Source organism: Wyeomyia smithii, chromosome 1, assembly GCF_029784165.1.
Source record: "Wyeomyia smithii strain HCP4-BCI-WySm-NY-G18 chromosome 1, ASM2978416v1, whole genome shotgun sequence".
NCBI classification, from domain to species: Eukaryota; Metazoa; Arthropoda; class Insecta; order Diptera; family Culicidae; genus Wyeomyia; species Wyeomyia smithii.
Window position 1 is genome coordinate 205,445,208 of NC_073694.1, and position 27,889 is coordinate 205,473,096.

Genomic DNA, 27,889 nt, shown 5'->3' on the forward strand with positions numbered 1-27,889 from the left:
TAGGAAGGCAATGCCGTTTACATATAAAATAGAGCAAAGAGGTCCTGAGTGGGAAGCCTGAGGGACCCCAGAAGTGACACGAATGGGATCAGCACACACGTTTTGAAAGCGAACAATTTGTTTGTGTTCCGTTAAATATGAGTGAAGCCATTTTAGAAGCCTATCGGTTATTCCTATTTTTTACAATTTGAAAAGTAATAATGTTAGGTCGATGCGGTCGAATGCCTTACTAAAGTCTGTGTAAAAAGTTTCTACGTGGATGCCACTGTCCAAGGCATTCAAAGTAAATGATACTAATTCTAAATTTTTCAGGAACCCAGAGGCGATTCCATCCGGTCCTAATCTTTTTGAATCATACAAAAAAAAGCTTCTCCCATAATAAAATCTGTTTTCATGATATTTCACATGCGGTTTTTCTATGCAATTAGAATCACATGTTTGTTACACATTTTTTTCATTTGATTTTTGATACAAGGGGTTTTGGTTTTCCCGTTTTGAAATCTAATGAAATGCGTTGCTATATGCGCATCACCGACGTTTCGGTCCTTTGATGGGACCATTTTCAGGACCTACAATATATTGAACATTTTACGTTTAAACTGAACTCAATTCAGGAAAAAATTACACTATACAACATTGAAAAATCTGCTCTCTCCAAAACGGTAATCAACAAGGGTTCGACACCATACAAAGAGGGCGCAGAAAATAGATCAGTTGAATGGTGAGTGGTTCGTACGCTATTGAATAAATTTGTTATACGAAGACAGAAAGAGGTTGCTTAAAATTAATTTATTTTTCTACTATTTGCCTAAATTGCATTTTATCTGCAAATTTGCGTATATGTAATAGATCAACAGACGGATGAAAGTTCAATATATTTTTTTCCTTAATACCAATTCATTAAAACCAGCTGAATTTCTAGATATAAATATTAAAGTCTTCGCAGCTTTGTCCAGAATTATGTTTGTCATATGGTGAGCGTGCAAAAAATTTGTACCAAGGCTATGTTAATATTATTCATAACCTCACAGTAAACGTTCTCTTTTTTCATAACGTTCCTATTTCTGCCAAGCCAATCTCTGTTGAGTGTATATGCAGCTGTCGATGTAATTTTTTTAAATTATGGAATAATTTATATTCAGTTTTCGAAAATGCACTCAACAGCAATATACAAAGCATAACTAATTCTTTTCCGCCTTTCAACCAAAATTATTTGTTTTATGAAATAAATTCGACTATTCGGCAGATTGGGTTATTCGGGATGAAACTATTTTAGTTTTGCTATGTCTGCAGAGTACCAGGTTAAATTTTAGAGTAAAATATAGAGACTCGAAGTAATCGAGATATATTAATAATGTATGAAAACTTAAGTCATCCACAACCTTTTTCATTTCGTACTCATATAACCCGAATGCGTGAAACTCAGCTAAATGATGTGAGTTTTACTATCGAAAATGGAATGAATGCCTCTACATGCTCCTGGAATCCATACTCCTATGAGAAATTCCTAATCTTAAAAGAGATATTTTTTAAAATTGTTCTACTTCCATAAAATAAACGTTTCGCTATCCTATCTTAAGCGGAATAATAAAGTCTAACCTTTGTTTTATCTTTTTCAAGGTTCTGTGTCAAAAAAGAATTTTGATAACAGAAAAGTTAATATTTTTTATTCATTTTTCTTTAACATTTTTAAAATGTGGTAGAGAAATATTGTGGGATTTATCAGCAAGAAGACATTCGCAAGAAGTGAGGTAATAAAATTAATTGAAACATGTGAATTTGTAGAGAAAATACTTGCCAAAAAGTTCTAATAAATTTTAAGGTTTGCTTTACTCTTGTACAAAGAAACAGCTCAGGTGAGGTTTGTTTAACCGTAAATAAAGAACAGTAAATGAACAAAACGGGGGCAAAAAAAACCCTTTCAATAGTAAACTACTCACTAATCATTAAATTATTGTTAAAGTTTCAGTAGACAATAGTTAGACAGTTGGATTGTACGAAAAGCAATTCCACTACTTCATTGGAAATGAAATTAATGTTCCGAATTCGATTCCGTAGCAAGGACATATTTCATGTTTTCATGGTAAAAAAAAACATACACTGACACACGGTTGTGACAGTCGTTGGACAGTGATGAAATTGCTACCGGAACAATTCGGATGCGATTACAGAGTGTGGCGACTCCTTCGCGTCATCATCAATCATCGAGTGACATTCATACGGGGGATACCGTTGCGGTACTTGCAGCGTTAGCGTGTAATTCGCCAAAGCTAGTTCAGACGAGAGTGTGGTTCACGTCATTGGGAAAAATTTCATGTCCTTCGGGGTGTCTTTTGGAATTCGATCACTAAACTAGTGTTCTGGAATGTTTCGAGATTATTACCTAGAGAGTTTAAATACAGGTTAAATGCTTGGAAAATCCCCATGCATTCTAATAAATGGATAGGGAAGAATCCCTCAGATGTCTTCCTCCAAAATCAAAAATGGTTATTATCATGCAATAAGACATTGTTTGTTTGAGATTTCTCCCCAAAGAAAGCAGCATAGATAAAGCTGTCTACTTCAATACTTTTCAGAGGAATCGAAAGAGGGTCAACAGTCGGCACCCTGCGAAGCACAGAACGACGACTTCAATACCTACAATCCGTTTTATATGCGGCTCAGTAAAGTAGACAAGAGTTTCAGACCCCGAGTTTCAAGGGGAAAAGGGATCTTGATTCACTTGACAATAGAAAGGTAACACTGTCAAATGCTTTGCGGCACTTTTTCTTGTACTCAACAGTGATGATTATAATAGCCTGGTAATGTTCACAAAAGAGCACCAATCTAATGATACGTTTAACGTCAAGTGCTTTTCCGATCGATTCTTTCAAAATCTACATTCCCAAGTTCCCCCCTTAGGCAGCTCTCGATCACATACTAGGTTGATCATGTTGAATGGAACAAGATTCTCAGACATTCCACCTCCTCACCACTCTCCTGCTTCCACTGTGGAATAATTATTCCAGGCTCAGGCTGGTTAGCGTGGTGAGTTCTCACCTTAAATTCCTTTCATCGCGTCTCTATCGCAATGCATATCAAAAGATGCATCTACGTTTTTTTTTAAATAGGGCACTTGCCAATTTCACAGCTTTATTGAGTTGTTCGGAGTTCCGGTAGAAGAGAGTTGTTGATTTTGGATATTTTGAGGTTGGGAAAATTAGGTATTAAGTCCCGTTGCCATGGAAATGACTATGATAGATTGATTGAACACTCACTTTGCAAGAAATAGAACTTCAATTATTCCGCGGTAAATCCTCGCAGTTTTTCCAGTCCGGGAAAAATTTCAACTTGAGATTTTCCGTTTTCTGTTTATTTTTTCAAAGTTGCTGTTAGTATCTTCTGCAGTCAAGATTGAACAGAACTTCACTTTTTGATGACACCGCTAAAGTAGTTTTCCCATCATCGTGTGCACTTATCACTGTTGGATGTTTCAAGTATTCTAGCGTATTTGGACTTCACTTACAATCTACAGTTGTGCACTTTGCTATTACATGAATTGTTTTTCCTTCTTTTGACGCATTATGCTTATCCGTAAAACCTAAAAATCACACTCGTATTTTGGTTTGCACAATTTCGTCTCTTTATTCACACCTCTAAATTCATCACTGTTGATCGCTAATCCATTTAGTATTTGAATAACACAAAAACCGTATGCGAGAGCATCAAAACTACACGCTTCCATGCGTTCGGCCCACGGAAAACTGTACGTGTGTAATGCGCCAATGTTTGAGTTTGACTAACTACTTCAAGGAATTTGTTATTTCACCCAACATCATGTGGAGTGAAAATTTCACTACTCGCAGCCGCACGGTTGCGTTTGTGTGCGCGCACTGTGCACGCTTTTTGCCGGTTCGTGCTGAGAGTGTGTATACACGTGTGTATATATATTAAAAATAGAATTACTGCCGTTGTGCGCAGATGCACACATGCAAGAAGCGAATCGATCATCGATTCTAGAGTTGAACGCGGGATGGTCGACGAAGGTTTGCGGAATAATTGTATCACACATAATACTGAAGCTATGGAACATTTTTTGTTTTTGGCAATTTTTTCCTCATACAAAGCAAAATCTTGCCAACCATTTCAAAGCCTTCCCTGAATTTCCACGATTCGTCGATTTTTAATCGTCTTCCACACATTTCGTTCATAGCGTCACAGGGACTGTGTTCGTGTGAACCTTTCGAGTCACGAGGAAAAAACAGCCGCGCTGATTTATGAGACGAACGAAGACGGCATGCGTAGAGCAGGAAAGCATGCTAAAAATAAACACGCCCCCTTCGCTTGGATTGTGACTGCCAGACAGAGACATCGATATGGGGTTGTTTCGTCGACTCCACTGTCTGGAAGTCGCCTGTATGAGTGGAGTGCTTCGCTATCAACCTGTAACCGCAGCATAAATTATCGTACGGATTGCTTCGATGACATAAACTGTTTGGAAGACTGTAATCTGCATCATAATATGATTAGTAGTATGCCATGCCAGATGATTGCTGACAGTAAAACTTTACAGTGTCATGAAATGGTATTTGCGCAGGTACCTACTTATGCAGGTGGCTTCTGCTGCTACTTGCTTATAATAAGCGATAACTTATTGCACTGGTGCGAACAGGAACAAATAAGGATAAGTGTGAGAATATCGATAAGAGCTTAATTCCAATTTGAAGCGAAACTGCCTTTTCGCGCCCATTACTATTAAGGTGGAGGGTGATAAGCAGAACTTAACCGGTGTGAATGGGTTGGCACATTTGGTTAGTGGCTTTGAGAATTTTAATCTAAATCATTTACGTTTCCTTCAGCGGTAATTCTACCTTTTATTGTAGACGATTAGTGTTCATTGTTTATTCAAACGTTTATCAAATAACTGGAACTAGTTTTCGGAAAGTATTTTCGTTTGCAAAAAAAAAACAAGGTTCAATATGTCACCCATAAAAATTCACCAAACAATTCTTTTTGTACCGATTATTACCTCATCAGGAAGGTGGCTGAAAAATAACCATTTGAACATTCTGCTTTTCTTTCCATGCCGCTAGATCAACATGATTGTTTTCTGAATTATTCAAGGCACAATCCAAGTCGGCCGGGCATGTGATGTGATGTGATGTGATGTGAATACCCAGCAAACAACGTACGTACCGTACATAGCAACGTACAATACAAATCCATAATTTAAATCATTCAAATATCAAACGAAATCTAAACCACACTATTTTTCTCTTTCGTTCGTGAACCCCCCGCTCCTTCCCGTAACCTTAGTGGGCAAACATAATTCATAACCGCGCATGCGCTTTTTTTTTTCTGTTCGCCGCACAAGTGGGCGTTGTTAGAGCCCTTTTTTGGGGGTTTTCGGAAACAAAAGCGCCGAGTTTACACGGTGACTGGTTTCGATGACCCACTGAGGTTTGGAGAAGAATTCGCGGTGACCCACAGCCAGGTGAGTGGTGAGTTTTAAACTAGCATTAAAGAGTGCTGATTGGTTCTATACTCTATGGTTTAGAATATAGATTGATAAAATCTATGAAAGTAAGAACAGTTTTCGAAAACTAGATTTATTTCTGTTGATAAAGAAAAGTTACAAAAAACCATAATTTATGCACGAACGAAAACTAGCACGTGTATTATAACGTGAATAGGAATATAGCATGAATAGTGAAGGGTCTAAAAATCCTTCCTGCGGTACGCCAAAAGTATTTCAAGTTTAGATACAAAGTATTGCATGATCGATTATATGAAATGCTTTTCAAACATCAGAAAATTTATTATCTACTATATTTTTTGAATCAAACGCAATGGGTTATCAGTTGCTAAAAATACGGATTCAAAAAAATGTTTAAACTGTTGCGCATTGTTAACTGGGTGACGATAGACAACACATACAATTACGTTATCGGACAAGTTAAATCGTATTATAAATGGAAAGCTAAATTCATCGTCATCAGTTGGGATGATCTCAAACTCAAGTTCTAGTCGAAAGAACATAATAAGGCCACCAGCTTCAAGTAAAATAATATATAAAATTTCGAATTTGAACAAGTTATGCATGCCTTTTATATTTTATTTCTTATTGCAATGATTGATTGATTCTTTCTTCTAGTGATTGAAATCGAGAAATCACGACCAACTAATTATGAGCCTGAATATACAAATGACTTCAGTAAAGCAAATTTTGAACTTATTTGCCAACTAATCTAATAACTTCTTATCTTGTAAGCAATGTCTCAAAGCAAATCTGCATCTAAGTTGTGAACTTTCTTTAAACCGCATTCGAGTACTTTTCGCACTTTAATAAACATAAAACAAACAGGTACCTAGGTGTTCAAGAAATCCTCGCAGCGCGAGAGGGACAGGATGTAACAAAACTTCCAGAGCTAGATGCACTCACTTGTTGAAAATTTGAATCCAGTTTTCGTAAAATTTTTGTTTTGCAATTGCAATAATATCCCCAATTTTTTTGAAACTATAAAGAACCGCATAACGTGTAACCAACATGGTCTCTACAAGGGAAAGTCTACAGCCACCATTTTACTTCAATTTGTTGATAAGCAACTTTGTGGAAACTCTATGCAATCTAAAGTTTTCGACAGAGTAGATTTTCTCATGCTTATTTTCAAATTCAAAGAACTTGGATGTGAGTTGGATTTATTGGATTTGACGAATAAGAAACAAATGGTCAGGTTCAAGAAACACCTTTCTGTACCGCTTGATGTGACATATGGAGCTCCACAAGGCTCCCATTTAGATTTTACACTAATTTGCGAACGATAAACTAAGATCCAATAACTTTTCTTCTCGCAAGCAATATAAATAATTTGCCAGCACTGATTCAAAGCAAGTTAGCAACAAGTTTGCGGACTTTCCTTGATTCGTATATAGAAATAGCGACGAAATGAGGAACTTTGAGTACTCCCCGCAGTTACTTGAAGAAATGAATAACGTGTCTGTAAAACAAATAACTGTTCAGAAAATCATCGTAACACGAAAAGGACTGGATATTTCAAAAGGTACACCCTTGCTTATGGAAAAATCAGATCCAGCTTCCGTAAAACATGTGATTTGGTTTTTCAACTTATCTCTTCAGTCCGCACAATTCCTGTCAATTTGAGAAATTAATTTCCTATTTCGATTTCTATGTTAGGTAAGAGAACTAATAAGCTAACAAATAAATAAACTATCGAATCGAAGGTCTAACTATAACTTAGTGTTATTTTCACATTTACTTGAATTTGACAGAGGCAACTTCGTGGAAACTCTATACACGGATATTAGTAAAATTTTTTACACAGAATTTTTTCTAACAAAGGGTTAGGTTTAAGGGACATCTCTCTGTAGCAATTGAAGTGACCCCTGAATCACCGCGAGGCTCCCATTAAGGCTCTCTGATTTTCTTTTTATTTGTTAATGATGTTACTCTTGTGTTGATTCGTCTTGAAGTATTCAGGATTCGATACTACAGATATTCAATACTTCCAACAAGACAAGGTTGACATTTTCTTCATTTAGTTCAAAAGAGTGTTCTGGATCTTAACGTGAAAAAAATGCAATATTATATCATACAAAAGGGGAAAAAAGAAGGGAAATTGCTGTGGTCACTCTGGTTAACGGTTTAGTTTCACAGCACAGTTCGGGAAATTTGCCAGAAAAACTCAACCTTTTTGCTCCTACACGCCCATTGAAAACGCGAAAAATCCTTGTATTGAATTGTTATAGAACAGAATATGCTTGAACGAGCCAGGTAATAGTGTGAGTTTTTTTTAATAAATATTGTGAAGTTACTGATCTAACGATGTTACGAAATATACTAAGAAAAAAATCACTGCAGTTTCATTACTTTGTGTGTTTTCTCAGCAATAAGTTTAAGTTTTAGTCCACAATGATTGACATAAATGAACAAATAAGCATGAACTACATTTGAATGTTTATTGTCAGCTATATAAGTCGTTCAACTTTCTTTTGTGACTGCTCAGCCGAATGTACTCCCAGCATATGTTGGTTTATTGTAAAGCTACTGTTCAGGTTCAAATATTACAAATTTGTGTTTTCAAAATTTGAACTAAATGATTCATAGAAATTATTTTAGCATGTCTAAGCCTACCAACATTTCATTATTCGAAAAAAGAATCAGAAAAAATGAGAAAAATATTTTTTGAGACGTTTTCACAATAGGTTCAGGGCAACAAAAACGCATTTTTTTAGATGAATCAAAAATGCAGTTGAAAAAAAATACAAATAGACTTATTTGTTTGCGGAAATCTACTAATAATATCAAAAAATCAAATTGAGTGGGGCCCCATTTTCCTCTGCTTAAAAAAATTAGAGGCAACAAAATTTTGACGCTTCGCTGGAAGGCGATGAGCAAACAATAAAGGTCTCCACTCTGTCTTCATGTCTGGCCCAGGACTAGGCGGGCCCCTCTAGTCGGAAGGCCCGAGGCATTTGCCTTCTTGGCCCCCCTCAAATCCGGGCCAGTATATATTTCAGTAAAATGTAGGGATGGGCGATACTTGTATCGATACCAACGGTATCGATACATGGAGCCGAAGTATCGAGTATTTTGGCATCGATACTCGTTGCTAGCGATGAGTAGCGACATCGATACTTTGCCAACGATACATTGAAACGATACCGATACCACCGATGCCTTCTATTGGGGATAGGCGATACCAGTATCGATGCCAACGGTATCGATACTTTGGCCAAAAACATCGAGTATTCTGGCATCGATACTTTCTATACCGATACCACGATACTTGGTATCGTTTTGTGCAAAAGTATTCGAGTACTCAGGTATCGATACTTCAGACAGTATCGCCCATCCCTAGTAAAATGCTTCTAAAACATCTGAATTTTATGAAGGAACACTTCTTGTGCGAAATATTTGCTTCAAAGCTGGAATTATTAGTGAAATGCGAAAATTTGTTTTGTATCCTGATCGGAACCTAAACCTCACCTAAACAATGCCTAAACTAGACCAACATATTGTTTCGATAAACGTAACATGTTTTTTTTTTTTTATTCTCGCTTATTTTCCGTCGGTCTAGTTCCGCCACTGTTGTGGCCAATCACCGACGCCCAGGGAGGCGACTCCACACCCAGGACCCTAACTCACGACCCGTTTATTAACGGACCGGCGCCAACGGCTTTACTTCCTCATGCGATGGAAGGCGTGATCCCGGTGTCGGCTAGGATTGAATCTAGACCAGTTGGGTTGGTTGTGAGTGGATCACGCCACCTCACAACCATCGACACCTATGTCGGCGGTGGGATTCGAGCCCAGGTGTCGAGCGTGGTTGGCGGAGACGTTACCAACCACACTAGGCCCCCGCTCGTAACATGTTTATGTTTTTATGTGATTTCAATGGTGAAAATGTGACACGAAAATCATTACATAGACCATTATTATGGACCATTACATAGAATTGGTCTGATCATGATACATTACTGTGTAATACAATCGGGTCAGAATTCGTGAAACGGACCACTGAAAATCGCGATGTCTAATTATTTCAAATAAGTATTAAAAACTTCAAGAGTTTCACTCGGGAAGTTGATTTTCCTATTTTTATTGAATTTGAGTAAGTTTTCAAGTTGTTATTGTCATTTGAAATTTAGGTCAAAATTGTTTTTAAATTGACATAGCTTTAAAAATATTGCATCGAATTTGATGAAATTTTCACAGCAGATGCATCCTAAGTTGTAGTTTACAATAATATTTTTTTGGAGAAAAAAATATTTTTTCAATAGTAACTATTTAAAACAATATGGTGAAAATCCATGTTCTGTGGCACTGAGAAATCTGAAAAAAATCACAAGTATTTTTGACAAAATTTCGAAACTTCCCTCAAAATTTCACGGTGGCGTTATTTTTTGATCAAAAGATATGGGCTTTCAAAGTTGGTGCCGCAACGCATTTTCTAGCGGGAAGCGAGTGAGCTCTACTACTATTGACAATCCCAGTTTCAGTTATATGTAAAAAATTCTGTAAGGTTTGTAAAATTAGTTTGATAAAAATGATTTTCAGTCGTAAATTAGTCAAAATATGCTTAGTCTGTTACCCAACTTAATGATGAAGAAAGTATACTTCATGCTCCCAACAACTCGCAAGCCTAAATAACAACTTGAAAACTTACTCAAATTCAAAATACCTCAAAACAACTTGAAACTCTTGAAGTTTTTGATACTTATTTGAAAAAATTAGACATCGTGATTTTTAGTGATCCGTTTCACGAATTCTGACCCAATCACAAATTTATGTAAATTGATGCAAAATTGGGATGTGAAAGTTACGTCGGAAGTGCCAAAGCAAACTCATTTCTAGAAATACTCCGAAAGCAGAAGAAACGATGCTTACAACCTACGTTGAAAACTAGCATAAGATACATCTAAACTGCTTTTTGAAGACATCTTCTGTAGAGACTGTCATGATTTTCAATTCTCTTGTAAATTCTTTCTTTCTTGTAAATCAATACAATTCTCTCGAAGGTGAAATTCAACAAGTGCACATTTCGTTTTTGTTTTCTTGGAAAATTCAATGATTAATGTTTTCTGTATGCGCAGGTTGGGTATACTGACCATTTAATCAAATGTTTGACCTTGCACTGGACACAATTAGCAAACATTAAAATAGAGCAACTGACCTTACCCCTTTTTCAGTACCAGACCAGTACCAAACCTGGCGGAAGGATGATGCTTCAAGGTCGTGTGCAAAACCTTACTTTATTAAACTGCACAAGAAAAAAACATGCGAATATGGCTTGCCAATCGGTTCCTGCTGTTGCTTAATTACGGTGTAAACTGGTTCGAATTTTGGTTATTACCTGCAGAGATCACCTGATTATCGTCCTCCTGCAATGAGTAGAGAAGAGAGAAAGCAATGTATGAGTATATGAGCCAGTTATTTCCCACATCGCATCAGCAGCAGAGCAAAAGATTTGTTTGGCAAGGAGTTAAGCCTTCTGACCTTCTGAAATGCTAAATGGCCATCCGTTCAGTAGAATTGTAGAGAAACCTACGGTTTGCAATAATTATCATTCGTATCTTGTCAAGATCTATGAACTTGTACCAATCGGAAGGAAAGTTTTTCCCTCAGACAATTAATTTTAAAATGCATTGCATGTGATGGCCACAAATGTTTAATATTTGCCTCTAAGAACACATATAAAATAAAAATAAATTTTATCTTTCAAATAGGGTATCGGCTCTATTATCGTCAAGTTTGTCCAAGTATCGTTCGGGGGGTCAATGAAGTCGTAGAGAACTAATCTTTTACAGGATGATGCTCTGCATGACGAAAAACCATCATGTAAGAAAAATGACGCTCTAGGACTACATTTACCTCCGGGATATATTTGGACAAATCTGACGATAGAGCCAATACCCTATATAGATTATTTAAAAGAACATAATAGAAACAAATAGTTCAAAAAACGAAGGGCAGTATAATAAACTGAAAATGTGGTTGAAGCAGTTCAAAATATAGAGGCGAAACGACTAAATTTGATTCGAAATGTTTTAGAATATGGTATAAGAAAACGTGCCAGGAACAACAAGAAGATTTCAAATTATTTAACTTTTTTTTTTGTATGGACCCCACTGCCACCAGTAATTTTTTGATCACTTGTGGCATTGTCCGGAGTGTTACTTATTGAGAAGTAACCTGCTCCGTGTTACAGTGGTTTTTGTCTTTTCCTTAAGACTTAGTAACCTACTCCCTTCCTTATCGATCTTATCATATCCTCCTGCAAGCTATCACTTCAACAGCGTATAACGTGCTATAGTTTATGATATTATCGAAGCTTTAGATCAGTGGTTATTAAGTATGGATGGAAGTTTTGTGTGGACGAGCCTGGGAATAAACCCATAGTAAAAAGTCCTTTTGCCAACGAATGACTTGGTTCTACTAAGATTCGAACCTATCACCACCCGTTTGTCAAAGCGGAATCTGTAACCTTGCGGCTATGAAACTTGAGATTGATGAAAAAGTTGTCGAAAAATCGATTCTCTCTAGCCGAAAACAAAAATTTTACAGGCAAACAAAAACCAGAGATTTTTTTCTTAGTCAGGGGAATAAACATTCTTGATTATTCATATTCTAAAAACGAGTGTAACGCGAATTTTTTTTCAGGGAAGTACGCCTTTTAGTCTTAACGATGTTGATAGCTCTGACAACCGATCGTAAAGTTTTATACAGTGAACAAAAAACGGTACTTAATTATATCCCCTTAGGAATTCCCAAGTCTAAAGGCCGAAACGTCGGACTTCAACATTTCGTGATTATTTCAAAGCAGAATACAACTGAAAACGTCTTAGGCAAAAACACCAACCAAACTGATTTCGTTGATTCAATTCGAAGTTTATACTAATTTTGGTTCTGTTTTAAAAAGAACTTTACAACTGCAAAAATTTGCTTGTACATTGCTTCACATATTTTTTTCAGTATTGTACGTGTTGTAATTTATCATAGTTATGAGATTTTTTGCCAAAGTTTTGAATTTGATCATAATATAGATTAAAATACGTCTTCATTTTGATCTTAGGAAGTCTTTAAATGAGAAAAATGAGGGAAGTTTGAATTTATTTTTAAGTGCATAGCACCATTTTTGTTGCATCAAAGTGGTATTTTCCTGAAAGTACAGTTTATCAACAACTAAAATACGTTTGATTTTGAGATATTCCAATTATTACTGGAGTAATGGCCGTTTTCCCGGAACACTTTTTTTGCACAGGCTTGCGGTGATCCTGATAGAGACTCAGCGGGTCAACTAAAATCAAAGAACTCATATTATTTGATTAGTTATAAAAGTCTGCCATGTCCTTGAACGATCGCTTTTATGAGTATTTTGTTTTCAGTGCAAACGGGAACTTTTTTCTCAAAAAATGAATGTTTTGAGAACTAAAAATTGCATTTAGAATTTTTTGTGGCGAAATGTAACTGTATGTTTCAAAAAGCGATAGTTTAAGGACCGGTAATTTCAATAACGAAAATTTAAAAAAAAAGATGAAGGAAATCGGTTCAGTAGTTTTCCCGTAATCAGGATCACGGCAAAGTCATTTTTTGAGAAACACCATTCCGAGATAAATGCGTATAAAGTTTCAAGTTTAGCTTCTGTCGTGGCGAGGCGCGCTGCAAAACGCTCTAACTTTCTTCTTATTGCTCAGATTTACACAAAAATTTGTGAAAATGTTCTCAAGATGTTGTACTTCAAGATACAGCATTAAAAAATTTTCGATTTTTTGGAAACTTAAAAGGTATATAACCTCTTAAGTGTTTTTAATAAAAATTAAAACGCGGAAATTACCATGAACTGAGAAATACTGACTAAGTAACAAACAGTTTCAAAGGCGACTAGACGAGAAAAAGTCTGTAATTCGAAACTAGTAGGAAACAAATGAACTTGAACGCTGCTTAACAGACTAAAAAACACAATGTGGTGTGAATTTAAGTTAATTTATTCATTGTTGGAAAAAGTTATAAAAGCTACAAATCCGAACAAAATGTAACTGAATGCAAAGTCTTAGAAAATCGAATATTTTGATCTAGAACTACGTTTTCAAGAATGATCCTCTATAGCAGGGGTTCCCAAATGGTGCTCGGCGAAGCTTTTGCAAGTGCTCCACGTGTTTCCAGATCTTCTCTTCGGCGGAGCACTTTTTCAGACCAAAATGTTTGAATCAATGAGAAAAACTTGTTCATTAAATGTTCGTAATCCAAAAAAAATTTGTTCGATGAAATCTGGTGTTATCATTTTTTTTTAATCTCAGTCTTAGCTCGAAAGTTACAGAAAGTCGGATATTTTCAAATGGTGTTTGATAACACCAGACCTTGACGTTTAATGCTTTTCTAAGACATTTGGCATAAGAAATCGATCTCGCCAATTTCGTGAACCAGTGCATTTTTTTCCTTGGTCAAAAAGTGAAACTTTGGCCGCAGATATAATTGCACATATTAATTCTGAAAGCCTCCCTAGCTGGTCTCGAGGTACGATGCTGGCCTAACAAGCCAGTCGTCGTAGGTTCGAGTCTCGACTCGGGAGAGACTGTTAGTGTCAGTAGGATCGTAGCGCTAGCCCCGCAATCGTCCTGTACACTTAACGGTTGGCTGCGAAGTCTGTGTATAAATAAATAGAAGGTCAAGTTCCGAATCGGAATGTAGCACCAATGCTTTGCTTTTTTTTAATTCTGAAAGTTTTCAAGCTAATCGATGATTAAGTAACAGCAAACAATATTCCTTGAGAAAATTGTGTTGATGTATGTACGAACCGTGTGGAAGCTATGGATGAAAATATTTATTGAGTCGTTGCAAGAATTGAGGAAAAGGCAAACAATTGTGATAGTAGTCACTGCATTCTTCATCGTCATGCACTCGCTATGTAGAATTGCAATAAATCAACTGATAATCAATTTCATCATTGCTCGATTTAAAAATTCAAGGTTATTTTAATCGTTTTGTGAAGAGCTGGGAAATCAGCATTCTATCTAACTACTTCATCCCGAAGCACGCTGGTTGTCTCGTGGGAAGACGTTGTCCCGCTTATTTGAATTGGCAAAAACGTTTCTGAGCGACAATAATTTTGAATTGGGAAGTAAATTTAATGATGATCAGGGGCTCATCAGGTTCGCGTATTTGGATGATTTTCTCCATGAAAAATAAATAATTATCTGTGCCTTTCAATGTAAGACGAGATAATAACAATCTTCAATACAAACAGCAAAATTACGGCCTTCAAGAGGAAAATTAAATTTTGGACAAAATTGTTGAAAAAACGTAATCTGGGCAGCTTTCCAAAAACTCAAGCAGAAATTGCATTGAAGATATTATCCGAAAATTTCCACGAAATTAACGAGCAGCCCTTCCCGTTGAATAATTTCGAAATGCTGGATTTGTTGAAGAGTTTTGAACAATACTGTCCCGATGAGTTCCACAGAAAATCGAAGGAATGACATTTGTGGAGCAGCTTTTTTCGATATCAGCTAAGCCAAAATCATTGACATCAGACGAATATGAATGCCTGATGGATTTACCGTTAGATGCAAACATGTAGGAAAAATTCGAATCCAAAAATTTGCTGAAGGAATATTGAAGTTTAGAGTAATGTCCGATAAAATAAAACTTATTCTGCTACCATTTTCAACCACATAGATGTGCTAGTCCGGATTATTAATATACCTAGCAACAAAGACTGAGTATCGGTTCTGACATAATGATGAACTAGGTGCCCAACTACAATTGTCACAAGAAATATCCAAATATTACATAGCTTGGGAAATCGTTTTCAGATTGCTCAATTGAATAAATCATTTTAATTGATGATCGAAGAGTAAATATTTTTTACTGATTTTAATGATTACGATACCATATCAACGTAAACGACAAGTTAGTTTGAAGTTTTCAACACGGAAATTATTCTTATAGATTCAAGAATCGGGTGCTCCGCTAAATATTTCGGCCTGAAAAAATGCTCCGCCGAGCAAAAAGTCTGGGAACCCCTGCTCTACACTACAGTATAAAAATTCATGAAATTACTTCAGGAGGCGATTTTTATCATTTTGAGTGCATCTGACAAGTTGTCCTGAGAATGGCCACTGCGGGGCAGGTTCCCGTATATTTTACAAAAACCTCGGCAATATTTATGTCCAAATTCATGAGATTACTCCAGGAGTTGATTCTTCTCCAAGTTGAGCCCATCTGACAAGTTGACTCCGGAATGACCATTTCATCCGAACAACACATCAGATGGACTCAAAATGAATGAAGATCAACTCCTGGAGTGATTTCATGAAATACCCATGTTATTCGGTTTCATTCTCAATTGTACTGATTTGTCTAACCGGAATATGGTTCCTGTTAGTCCCGGAAAAATAGACGAATTTCTAAACTATTGACGGGCCAAGATTCGAATTCGGTCAAAAATTGAAATTGTTAGAAGCATTTCATTTGGGTGTGTTCAATAAGTGATCAGGATCACAAGCGTTCACGCGGAATCTCAATACATAGGTCAGGGTTGCAGCCAAAATGTTGAATCTGTCCCAGTTTTCCGTTCAAGGAGCCAAGGACCGGGAGGGACTGCATACGTACAAAGTGTAGAAAGCTCCAAGTCGTGACGAACGGCAAAATACGGTGGGAAAGTCATGTGCCAGGAAACTGTACACCCAGATGCTGACGAAGCCTCATTGTCTCATCATGGAAGATGAGACTTACGTCAAGGCGGACTTCCAGCAGCTTCCGGGGTCACTGTTCTTCACTGCCCAGCAAACTTAAGATTTGGCGAGCCATCTGCTCATGTGGCAAATAAGTGCACTGTTCATGACTACTGGGACTATAAACGGGGAGATCTAGTTAAAGCAGTTTCTATAGAAGCGTCTGTTTCTTCTGTTGAAGCAACACGAGGAACCTGCGATTCTTTGACCGATCTAACTTCGTGCTACTATTCAAATTATGCTATGGAGTGATTCGAAGCCAAAAGGGTTACTTTCGTACCCAAGGACATGATGCAATTTTTCCATGATGCAATTTGATGCGGTACATCCTATAAATAGCAATGGTCCCAAATTGCTTCCTTGTGGTACACCAGTTTTTTAAGTAAAGGAGGCAATAATTGAGTTCCTAATTTCACTCGCACAAATATGAGCATAACCATTATACAAACTATCGCTAAGACGCCCATTCGCGAAATTTTTGCCAACAGTTTCCGATAAATAATACAGTCGAAACCAGCTCTCAGATCAGTATATATCATATCCATCTGTGCTTTGTATTACAGTTCATTAAAGATAGGTGAAGTATTTCAAAAATTTCCGTATATGTTTTCATTGACTATATGCTAATTTTGGCAAATTTTATGGCGTTAAACCACGTTCAGAAGTCCGATTGTGTATTCATGAATAGCTAATTGATGTGAATGTCTATCTATCTGCAATCAATTATTTTTAGACGTAGTTTTAACCTACAACCTTCAAAGATCTTGATTTTTAACATAACAAAAAAATAGTTTCTCAATCCAACAAATCAGTACAATAAGAACGCTGGCCTTAGACTAGATATCCTTCCAAGCAGATCATCATATTCGCACCTTATTGGATTCGATTCCTATTAGAATAGGCGAAAGAGCTTTCAATCCTCCCATGAGCAGAGATTATTGGATGAAATCATCCATGTGATGCGATTTCCTGTCTGTTCGATGTCGGCCTACCAATTCCCAGATGGCACTGATACCATGCAACCAAGCACTGCAGCCTCATAGATTTCAGCGGAAAATCGATCCCCGGTGCATCCTAGTTACGGGTCGAATCGGATATCGGAGGTACGGATGGGTCATAGTAACCTCTACATGGACACACGCCACCACTTATCGATTTTACGCTGCTGCTCGGATGGATGGCTTTTGCGACGTCGTCGTCAGCTGGCTTGCTGCCTGCGTCGTTTCACCATTAATCTTCGGGGGCAAGAAATTGCAACACCGAAAATGCCAAATTAACGTTGGTGGTGGCGGTGGGTGGCGGAGGCGACCGGAGTGGAAATTCACCTCAAAAAATATCACGTACATGTGCCCTGGCATCCACACAAACTGATCGAACGTTGCTGGCCTGTCATGTTTCAGTTCCTTCAGACTGATTGTTTTTATTGAAATATTTTCGCGTGCTGCCGGCTTCGCTTCTGTGGCTTCTTTAGTACCCATTTTCGGTATGCTTTACTGGAATGTTAAGGGTGTGATACGGAGCTGACTAGGAAATTCATTAATCAATTTGTCAGTTTGTTAGCATTTTCAATTTAGGGAAAGTCTGTCGTTTTGGTAGTTTGTTTGGTTTGGTTTGTTTGCAGCATTGCGAGTTAAGGCTTTGTTTCTAATAGGCTTTCGATTTCGATGTTTACACATTCTACACTCAGCTGGATTGCAATCGGTGCCAAATGCTCTTGAAATGAATATCATCAGTCGAAGTCGAACGCATTTCAATAATTATGTCCGCTGCTACTTGTAATCTTGATATCATAAATCAAACGGTGACACCTCGAACAAAATACGCGCTTGACTCTCGGAGTATGCGTGCCCATAATGTTTGTGGCTCAGTTCCGAACCGCGGCAAGAAGCTTAAAAGTTATGCTAATAAATAACAATAATTTGTTGATGTTTATAATTTATTTCTTCATTTTCAACGCGCTTGTCATTTTGAAAATTTATAACATATTCGGTCAAATGATAGAGCAAACGGCGACTGTTGAACCAGTGTCTCTGTGTCTAGTCGTTAAAGGCGCTCAGGAAATTGTTTTTTACTTCTACCCTCAACTTAAACTGAAGCCTTTTCTTCTATGATTGTGAAACAAGAAAAAAAAAACAACAAAACTCAGTAGAGGATAGGGGAATTCGTTCATGGCAACGAGCTCAAAATTATAGTGCTTCTTTCACTTTGGCGTTCGCTTTCGGTAGTTTATTTTGGCTCCGCTCCGATCTCCTTTAATTCGAGGCAAGTGACACAGTTCCGATTGTACCTTTTTATGGTTGCTTCTTTGATCGCAAGCGATCGTCAGAGTGGCGTGCTTGTGCCTACCTGCGGCGGTAGCCCAGAACTATAGCGATATGGTGAGTAGGGGACTTGATTTATTAGGTAAAAAATATTTAATATCTAATTTATTGGACTTATCTAAGCGTCACACAACAAGCATAAGGTATGCTTCGAAGTTGGGTGGCTTGGGTGTCTTCCACTGCTCGACTCTTGTGACTTGACTAGGCAGATTTAAGCCGTACGCGGAAGAGGCCGAATATGTGCGTTAATTTATATGGGAATTGTTTCAAATGTTGGTTAAATTTATGCTTTTTTAAGTTTTGCTTTGACGGTTTCTGGCTGATTTTTGAATTTATGGATTAATGCGAGCTTTTATCTCGCCATATCCTCTCGGCGAAAAAAAGGGCCGCCGACAGTTCGGTCCGGCGTGCGGCAGATCTGGTTCCAATTGGCCACAGTGAGCAGAGGAATTTCTGCTTGCATGTGAATTCAGCATTCTCTATCTGTTAATATTATACCAGCCACCGTGGCTATCAAGTTCCAAAACGAGTGGCGGGAGATACACAGTGTGGAAAAATGGGGAAATTCAAATCAGAAAAATGATTAAAAAGCCGACCCCGGTTGTTGTTACTCTTTCGCTGAGAGAGCAGCAGCAGATAAATCTTACGACACGGTTGAAATTAATTAGAATTCATCTTCTCTGTTGTTTTTAGCTGTTCATGTGCTGGCGGATTCCGTTTCTGGTTCTTTTTGCAACGCCACGTATCATATGTATAGTTATTTTTCCCCGCTTCTACCTTCTGTGCGCGGGTTTGCTGCACCAATGCTGGACCTTGTTCTGCGCTTACTGGCGGCGATGAAAAATGGAAACTTAAACAAAGCTGAACTTTGCTTTTTTTTTTGATGAAAAAGGAGCTGATAACGATCACATTTAGTTTAAAGTATACGGTCATTAAATTTTTTCAATTTTCAACCACTGGTGTTGAATATGATTATTTCTTCCTCTCGTCGGGATGTTTGAAACCGATACAGATGCGGACACACGGGTGTTGTTGTGAGTGAGGAAAGCTGTCGGTGGACGGACAATCCACACCGGTGGAAGTTGATCGTGCCCCGGGTATTGTGTGTCACCGGTTGGCAGACCGACCGTTCGAAGGCTACTTGCTGCAAGTGGTGTGAACTTGTTTTGTGGAAAATCAAAGCGGAGAGTTTTGGAAAAAGGTGATGTTTGGATCTGTTATTTTTGACACATTTTTTCACTATACACGCTCGTAAATAATAACTCATGAACTGAGCAACTCTGACTCAGTTTAGAACGATGTTCGTAGACGTCAAAAAATGAGTAGAAGTCCTTTTTGATTTTGAGTAACTTTGACTCACTTTTTGGGTTCCCTTCATATAACTTCTTTCTGAGTAACGACGCATATGAAGACGTCCATTTTGAAAGGTGATTATGATGTGCTTCAGTTTGTAACATATGTTTTTTGATTGAGTGCGCCTTAGAAGGCATTCTAACTGTTTACTTTTATTACAAGGTAATTATTGCTGAACATGTGGTGTCGTTTATTGGCCGTGGCGGATTTCTAGCCAGTAATGAATTTGAACTGTAACCAAAAAAATGAGTAATGTCGTACTCAAATTTTGAGTAATAATGACTCATTTTAAAGACGCCTAGTGTTACTCAGTTTTGAGTATTTGTGGAGTTACTCAATTTGAGAGTTGTTCCACTTTTTACGAAACTGCGTCAAATGTTACTCATTTTAGAGTTATTATTTACGAGCGTGTAGCGTAATTTTTCAACCATTCGCACTGTTTATGCATCGTACGTGTATTTGAATCCTTTTTGCTTTTCTTTAGTAATTTGATGACTATTTGATTGTTTTTGCCTTTCTCCTAGAAAGGTATAGCAATCACTGGAAAAACCAAAGGTATAAAAGTGGTCCCAATGGCCGAATGTCATATACCACTCGACCCCTTTCGACGAACTGAGCATTTTCTGTATGTATGTATGTATGTGTGTATGTGTGTGTGTGTGTATGTAAGTATGTGCAACTTTTTTTTCTCACTCGCTTTTCTCTGAGATGGCTGGACCTTTTTTCATGAAATTAATTGCAAATGAAAGTTCTAGTTGCGCCATAGGTTGCTATTGAATTTCATTGTAATCGGATTTTTAGTTTAGAGGTTATGTATCAAAATGTAAAAATCACGAAACATCAATATCTCAGAAACCACACAACCGATTTTAATAAAATTGGTTTCAAATGATCGGGCTCTCCAGAACCCTTAACTTTTGAATTTCGTAATGATTGAACATATGGTTCAAAAGTTATGTAAAGAAAAGTTATCCTGAGGTTGTTTAAACTCACTCATTTTTCTCAGAGATGGCTGAACCGATTTTCACAAAATTAGTGTCAAATGGAAGGTCTAGTTGCCCCATAGGTTGCTATTGAATTTCATTGCAATCGGATTGTAACTTTGTCCGTTGTTTATGAAAATGTGAAATCACATAATGAAAGTAAACATATTGACTTCCTCCTAACGATCACTGGCTAATTAAAAGGTAGAAAAGTGATCCAAATGGCCGAATGTCATATACTACTCGACTCAGTTAGACGAATCGAGCATTTTCTGCATATAAGCATGTATAGGTGTATATGTTTGTGTGTGGGTGTGTACGTGTGTATGTGCACCTTTTTTTGCACTCACTATTCTCAGAGATGGTCTGACCGAACAGATTTCAATGAAATTAATTGCAAATGAAAGGTCTAGTTGCCCTATAAGACCCTATTGAATTTTATTGTAATCTGATTTCTAGTTTAGAGGTTATGTATCAAAGTGTAAAAATCACGAAACATCAATATCTCAGAAACCACACATCTGATTTGATTAAAATTAGTTTCAAATGAACGGGCTACCTTAAAAACCCTTAACTTTTAAATTTTATGAAGATTGAACATGTGGTTCAGAAGTTATGGAAAGAAACGTGTTCTGGAGACTATTTGATTTCACTCATGTTTCTCAGAGATGGCTGGCCCGATTTTTATAAAATTAGTGTCATATGAAAGGTCTTGTTGCCCCATAAGACCCTAATGATTTTTTTTACAAACGGGTTATTACTTTGCCTGTTATGTTTAAAAATGTGAAATCCAGCTATGAAAAAAAAACATATTCCAAGACAACTTACTTGGACTCACTCATATTTCTCAGAGATGGTTGACCCGATTTCCACAGAATTAGTATCAAATAAAAGGTCTACCTACCTCATAACACCCTATTGAATTTTGCAGTAATCGGATTGTAACTTCGTCTGTAATGTATCGAAATGTGAAAATCACGAAACTTCATTATCTTAGAAACTACACAACCGATTTGAACAATATTGATAGCAGATGAACGGGCTAGTTAAGGGTTAACTGATGAATTATGATTGAACACGTGGTTTCAAAGTTTGGCTGCCCCATACGTAACCTTTTCATTTGATTGTAATCAAACTTAAGCAAGCGTTATGTTTTAATTTGTAAAACAACGAAAGTCTATTATCTCAAGTATTACACGACTTATTTGAACATAACTAGTGTCATACAAATGAGTCATCTCTCAAACTTACAAATAACAAACTTCATAACAATTTAATATGCTGTTTAAAAGTTTTAGAAAGAAAAGAAATTCAAAGACTATTCAACACTTTACCTGCTACGATCAATATATATGGCCTCAACATGATTTAAATGTGGTATCGTACTATCTGAACGTTCCCGGCATCGCTTGTGATTTAATTGTTCGAAATTAAGAGTCATTGCTTTTATTTCGCTATTTCTTAAGTACTAACATTACGTCAAATTTCATATTTTATACTTTAATTACAACATCAATATTTTAGAACCCAAAGAGTGGATAAACATTTATTGGATTTAAGCATTCATGTAAATCTATTTTCACAAATAATAAGTTTGAATGAAAAAGGCTGAGTCTGACCGCTAGGTGGATCAATTTAGGTTTTTATATTTATACACAGCACTGCTGTACTGGTGTACGTCTTTATTGAATCGCTATCGGATGGCTACTGACACATTTGCCTTATCATTACAAGTGTATCTTCGGGGATGGCTCGGGATCAACTCATTTGTAGCTGTGAGAGTTGAAAGGAGTAAGTTGAGATGCTTGAAATTTACGCGGTCGATATTATTCCCTACATCAATTGGGTGTAAAACAATCAGCAACTGCATATTACTTAAATCTAGTTAAATTCTATCTTCTATCAGTTACATTGGGTGGAAATCGGCCATTTTTGGCTGCCAAATTTGGTTCCTTTGGTTAGCTCTCGAGATGTGCAAAAATTTGTGTTTCATTTGTATGGAACCCCTCCCTTCCAGAAAAGGGAAGGGTGTCGAACCATTATGGATATATTTGTTACCCCAAAAAAACATTCGCATGCTAAATTTGGTTTCCTTTACTCAGTTAGTTCTCGAGATGTGCAGAAATTTGTGTTTAATTTGTATGGCATCCCTCCCTTCCAAAAGAAGGAGGGGTGTCAAAACATCCTGAAAATATTTTTTACCACTTAAAACATTTACCTGCCAAATTTGGTTCCATTTAGTTGATTAGTTCTCGAGATGTGCAAAAATTTGTGTTTCATTTGTATGGAACCCCTCCTTTCCAGAAAAGAGAGGGGCGTTCAACTATTATGGACATATTTGTTACCCCTTAAAAGATCCACATGCCAAATTCGGATTAATTTGCTTGGTTTGTTCTTGAGTTGTGCAGAAATTTATGTATCATTTGTATGAGACCCCTCCCTTCCAGAAGAGGGAGGGGTCTCAAACTATCATAGGAACCTTTATCGGCACCAAAAACCCCTACATACAAATTTTGACGTCGATTGGTTTGGTAGTTTTCGAGCCTATATAGATCAGACAGACAGACAGACCGAGCTGCATTTTTATATGTATAGATTGGAACATCAATATTTTAGAACCTAAAGAGTGAATATACATTTATTGGATTGAAGCGTTCATGTAAATCTATTTTTACTAATAAAAGTTTGAATGAGAAAGGCTGGGTCTGACCGCTAGGTGGATTAATTTAGGTTTTTTTTTAACTTATCGATTATCAAGTTGTAATTCGATACAAGTGATCAAAAACATCAACGTATGAATGATTTTCACCGAATTTTTCATTTACGAATATTACTTTGTTTTCCCACGAGTATGAAGTGTTTTCCAATGTGCAGTTTTGTGTATATATTTTGTTTATTTTTTTGCTTATTTTCAGATTAAAAAAATATCATGTTAATCAATAATTAATGTTATTAATCATTGTTATTTGTTTGTGATTTTTTGCAATTAGGCTATTCACAAACAATATTCGATTATGAAACTGTGAGAACAATTTTTTTGAAGATTGGGTAAATCAACTGTTGAAACCCAACTTGAAAAAAATTTATTCATATCGACAAAATGTTTTCAATAAAATTGTACGACTTGAAACGCTTTTAAAATAAGTGATGAAAGTGATATACAACTGCTTAAGATGAGTTGCTTGAGATTATGCTTAGAAGACGTTGAAATGTGTTTTTTAGAAAAACTATACTGCCCATAAAAGCATAAGAGTCCCATAAGGAAATGCTCACAATTGAGAGAAAATTGCAATTGAAGTTCTGATCTTGAATTTGATGCAAATAACTATGATTTGATAAAAAGTATATTCTATTTAACTGTATGTTTATGAGGTGGAACATTATATATTTCCATGAGTTCTAATAACTTTTGCATGAATTCCAGGCTTGGAAATAAATGATGGGACTCGTTTACCTTTATTTTCTTTCTATATATAAAAAATTAAAGCATATCAGTCTTCACGCATTCTAAGACGGGTAAGGCATTTAATATCATTCTTTGTTGTGTATGTCATGTGAACAGTTTATTCAATCCAAAAATTTTTGGAATGGGCACATTGGATCGTTTGAATTGCAATATGACGGTTCAGTTTCAACAGATTGCAACATGGACCGGTGCATGTTACTTACCAAAAAGCAACTGAAGCTGGTAGATGAAACCTCGTTCAACATAAAGTCTTCAATCATCATTATCATCAAACAGTTCACGAGAAATCGATGCAGACCGTAAGGCCACACTACTGCCCATAATTCAAAAATTGGCTAATATGCCATAGGCATCAAATCGAGAAAAATGCATTTGAAAGTTTTTTGTCGGTACAACATATTTTGACTGTTCATGACAACTTTTTTATTGAGTATATCACCCTTCATATATGCTGGAACCTTGCCGTTTAGTTGAAACAGAGAAATCTGTAGAGAAATTCCATCCGCCACGTATTTTTAACACAGTAGCCGTTTTTTCAATTATAAACGAAAGGTCAGTTGACAAAACGGTGTGCAATTTGGCTAATATCCATACGATGTGAATTATATCGTACTCGTTGGTGATGAAAATGGTTTTAAATTTAATAAAACAACACGGAAGCACAAGTGAGGATGAAAAGGACGACGAGAAAGTTGTTACGTGCAGCAATATAATAATATAACGAAAATATTATTATTCATGGTAATCTCACAAAACACTTTCCTATTTTTTCTCATCAAATCCAAAATGAAATCTAAATCTTCTCTTTATTAATATTACTCCTAATCAAAAAGCTAAATATCATTTTTTTAAATGTAAAGATTTATGACAGAAGGAAACAGTCACACGTTTTGATCATTGGGTTTCGCAGTACAACAAATAAATTCTTGTAGCATCAAATATTCTTCGTGAAAAAGTCAAATTGGATGCAAGGGCCTTACGATCGCTCACCTGTCGCCAGTAACCACCAAGCTACAACACACTTCGAAAGTTAGAAGAAAGACAGTTCAGTAATAATACTCTGGTTCGTGAACATGTCACAGGTTCATATTGGATATTGGATATTAGCCAAATTCTCAATTATTTTGGATATTAGCCAAAATTGTTTCACGTTTGCTGCCTTTCCAAATGCATTTTTCGACAATCGGCTTCCGTAGGGACCTTGTTTAGGGTGTGTACCATCACGAGAAACTGTTTTCTCGATTTGGGTAAAAATGGCATATTAGCCAATTTTTGAATTATGGGCAGACTACTGAACACTTTATTCACACTCATTCCAGATGCTTAGAAGGATATGAGCCGTTTCGAACCAGAGTGGTCTATGTGCCATTGAGCAAATTGTTCAGGAGAAGTAATTTTCGAAAAATCTCTGAAACAAATTCTGTTCAACGGATTCTTTCAAACAAAATGTTCTAATATAAAGGTTATGAAGTGGTTTAACATTGGGATACATAAAATTAACAGTTTCTTCGCGAAATCGGTGATTTTATCTCACCAATGTACATTAGGGCGCCAATCATCGTATGGAAAAAAAGTGACCAGAAAATTTAAAAAAAAAAAACCCTATACAAAATGTTCACCTGCTCGAAAAAACACCCTGTGCAAAATTTCAGCTTAATCGGACTTAAAATGGCGCGGCGCAGAACGATTGAAGTTTGGCTTCTTTGAAAACCGAAAAATCACCCAAGGGGGGAGTACGTGAAATTTCGGTTTTCGAAATTTTTATTTTGATGCCAAATGACTTAAAAACGCATGAAACGTCGAGAATTGGTGTCATCTGAAAAAATTTTTTTTTGTAAAAATTTACTCTCTGGGACTTAGTCGTTTTTTCAATCGTGGAAGGCGGAATTCAAAACGTTTAGAATTTATCTTTTGAAATTGATCACTAGTCTCTCGAAATAGCTTGTATAATGATATACACTATAACTAGCATCGGATACATTATGTTTTATTAGGGTGGTTCATTTATTCGACATAGGGTGGTTCATAATATTGTGTAAAAATGAGTATAAAATGAAAAAATCACTTTTCACTGAATACCAATAGTAAAATTCCTGAAAATATAATATTTGTTATATCATTGTCGTTAGGGTGGCAATGTTGAATTGGAAAAATTATAAGTAAAATGGCAAAATATTACAAAACAAATTATCTCAACCAAAATTAAGATTGTGTCACGTGGAAAATGTTGAATGCTTTCATGTCATTTGCAAAATCACACACGGAAGGTACATGGAATTTTTATATTTGAAAAATGTTTCGATTCCAAGTGTCTTAAACTTTTAAATGAAACGGTGGAAACTAATGGAATATGTTTTATTACTTCGTTTGTAAAATCTACTCTCTAAGACACTTGCACTCGTCTTTCGAATGTTGTACCAGACAATTTATTCGTTTTATTTACCACAATAATGTCCTTTGCCAACACTTGATTGAACACACAGTGCTCTGGCTTATATAATCGGACAAAAGACTGTATCGTTGTTATTCAGTGATAATGAGAGTATAGGGATCTTAATCAGATACGCAACACAATTGACTCGTTTAGTTCGACCATACATTTTCTGTTCTGTTCACATCATCAGAACGTGAACGTGCCCATTGGCTGAAACTTTTCATAGACGTTTTTATAAGCATAAGATGCCATTTTGTGCTATTGGTTTAATATTTTGAAACACAACTTATTTTTGAAAAGCTATTGAAAAATGCTATTTCGGATAGGTATTGATGATAACAAAAATTTTTAGAGCCAACACGGTTCGTTTGCGCGGTGTGACATCTTTGGCAAAGTTGTAGATAATAGTTTTTCAAAATAGTTAGATAAAGTTTTTACAAATAGTTAAAAAAAAAAATATACACTCTAAAAACAAATTACTAAATTAAAAAAAAAAATAAAAGAAAGTTATAAATTAATTATCGAAAACAGCCCATTTTAAAGAAAAAAAATTTTTTTTTATAATAACTACGAAAGTTTACCTGAACAACGAAACCGGCAATGGAGAAATCAGAAAAAAGTTATATTTTTTAAATTTTTTTTTTCACAGGGTACATTTTTTTTTGGAGGAACGAAGTTATTTTTACAACTTTGCCAGATACACTATGCCAATCAAATAAACCGTTTTGACTGTACAAATATTCTTGATTCCTCATAGAGTGTTCTATTGGAAATTAAAAATATGTCTACAGTCGAAACGGCATAGTGTCTTCGGCAAATTTGTAGAAAATATTTTGTCCTTCCAAAAAAATATGCCTTTTAAAAAAATAATTGAAAATAACTTTTTTTTTAAATGATAACTTATTTTTCTTGATTTCTATATGATCGCACTGGTTTCATTGTTTTGGTAATCTTTCGTAGGTTTTATTGAAAAAATCAAGTTTTTAAAATATGAGCCCTTTTGAATAATTAATTTTTTTTATTCTTTCTTCTAACTTTTGAATGAAAATTTTTTTGAGTGTTATTATTTCAGAAAGACAGAATTCTTATCTACAACTTT

The 27,889-nt window shown here is 36.2% G+C and overlaps 1 protein-coding gene across 2 annotated transcripts in view; it reads right to left on the reverse strand.

Moving 5' to 3' along the window:
- The window catches only part of LOC129725813 (homeotic protein Sex combs reduced), a 219,558-nt gene that overhangs the window by 49,787 nt on the left and 141,882 nt on the right, over positions 1 to 27,889 (reverse strand). The window contains exon 2 of one of the 2 annotated variants that reach the window (XM_055682195.1): positions 10,854 to 10,881. The gene's annotated coding sequence lies outside the window, so the exon portion shown is untranslated. Of the gene's footprint in view, positions 1 to 3,257; positions 3,792 to 10,853; positions 10,882 to 27,889 lie in introns of those variants that run through there. The other variant, XM_055682101.1, reaches the window with a different exon arrangement.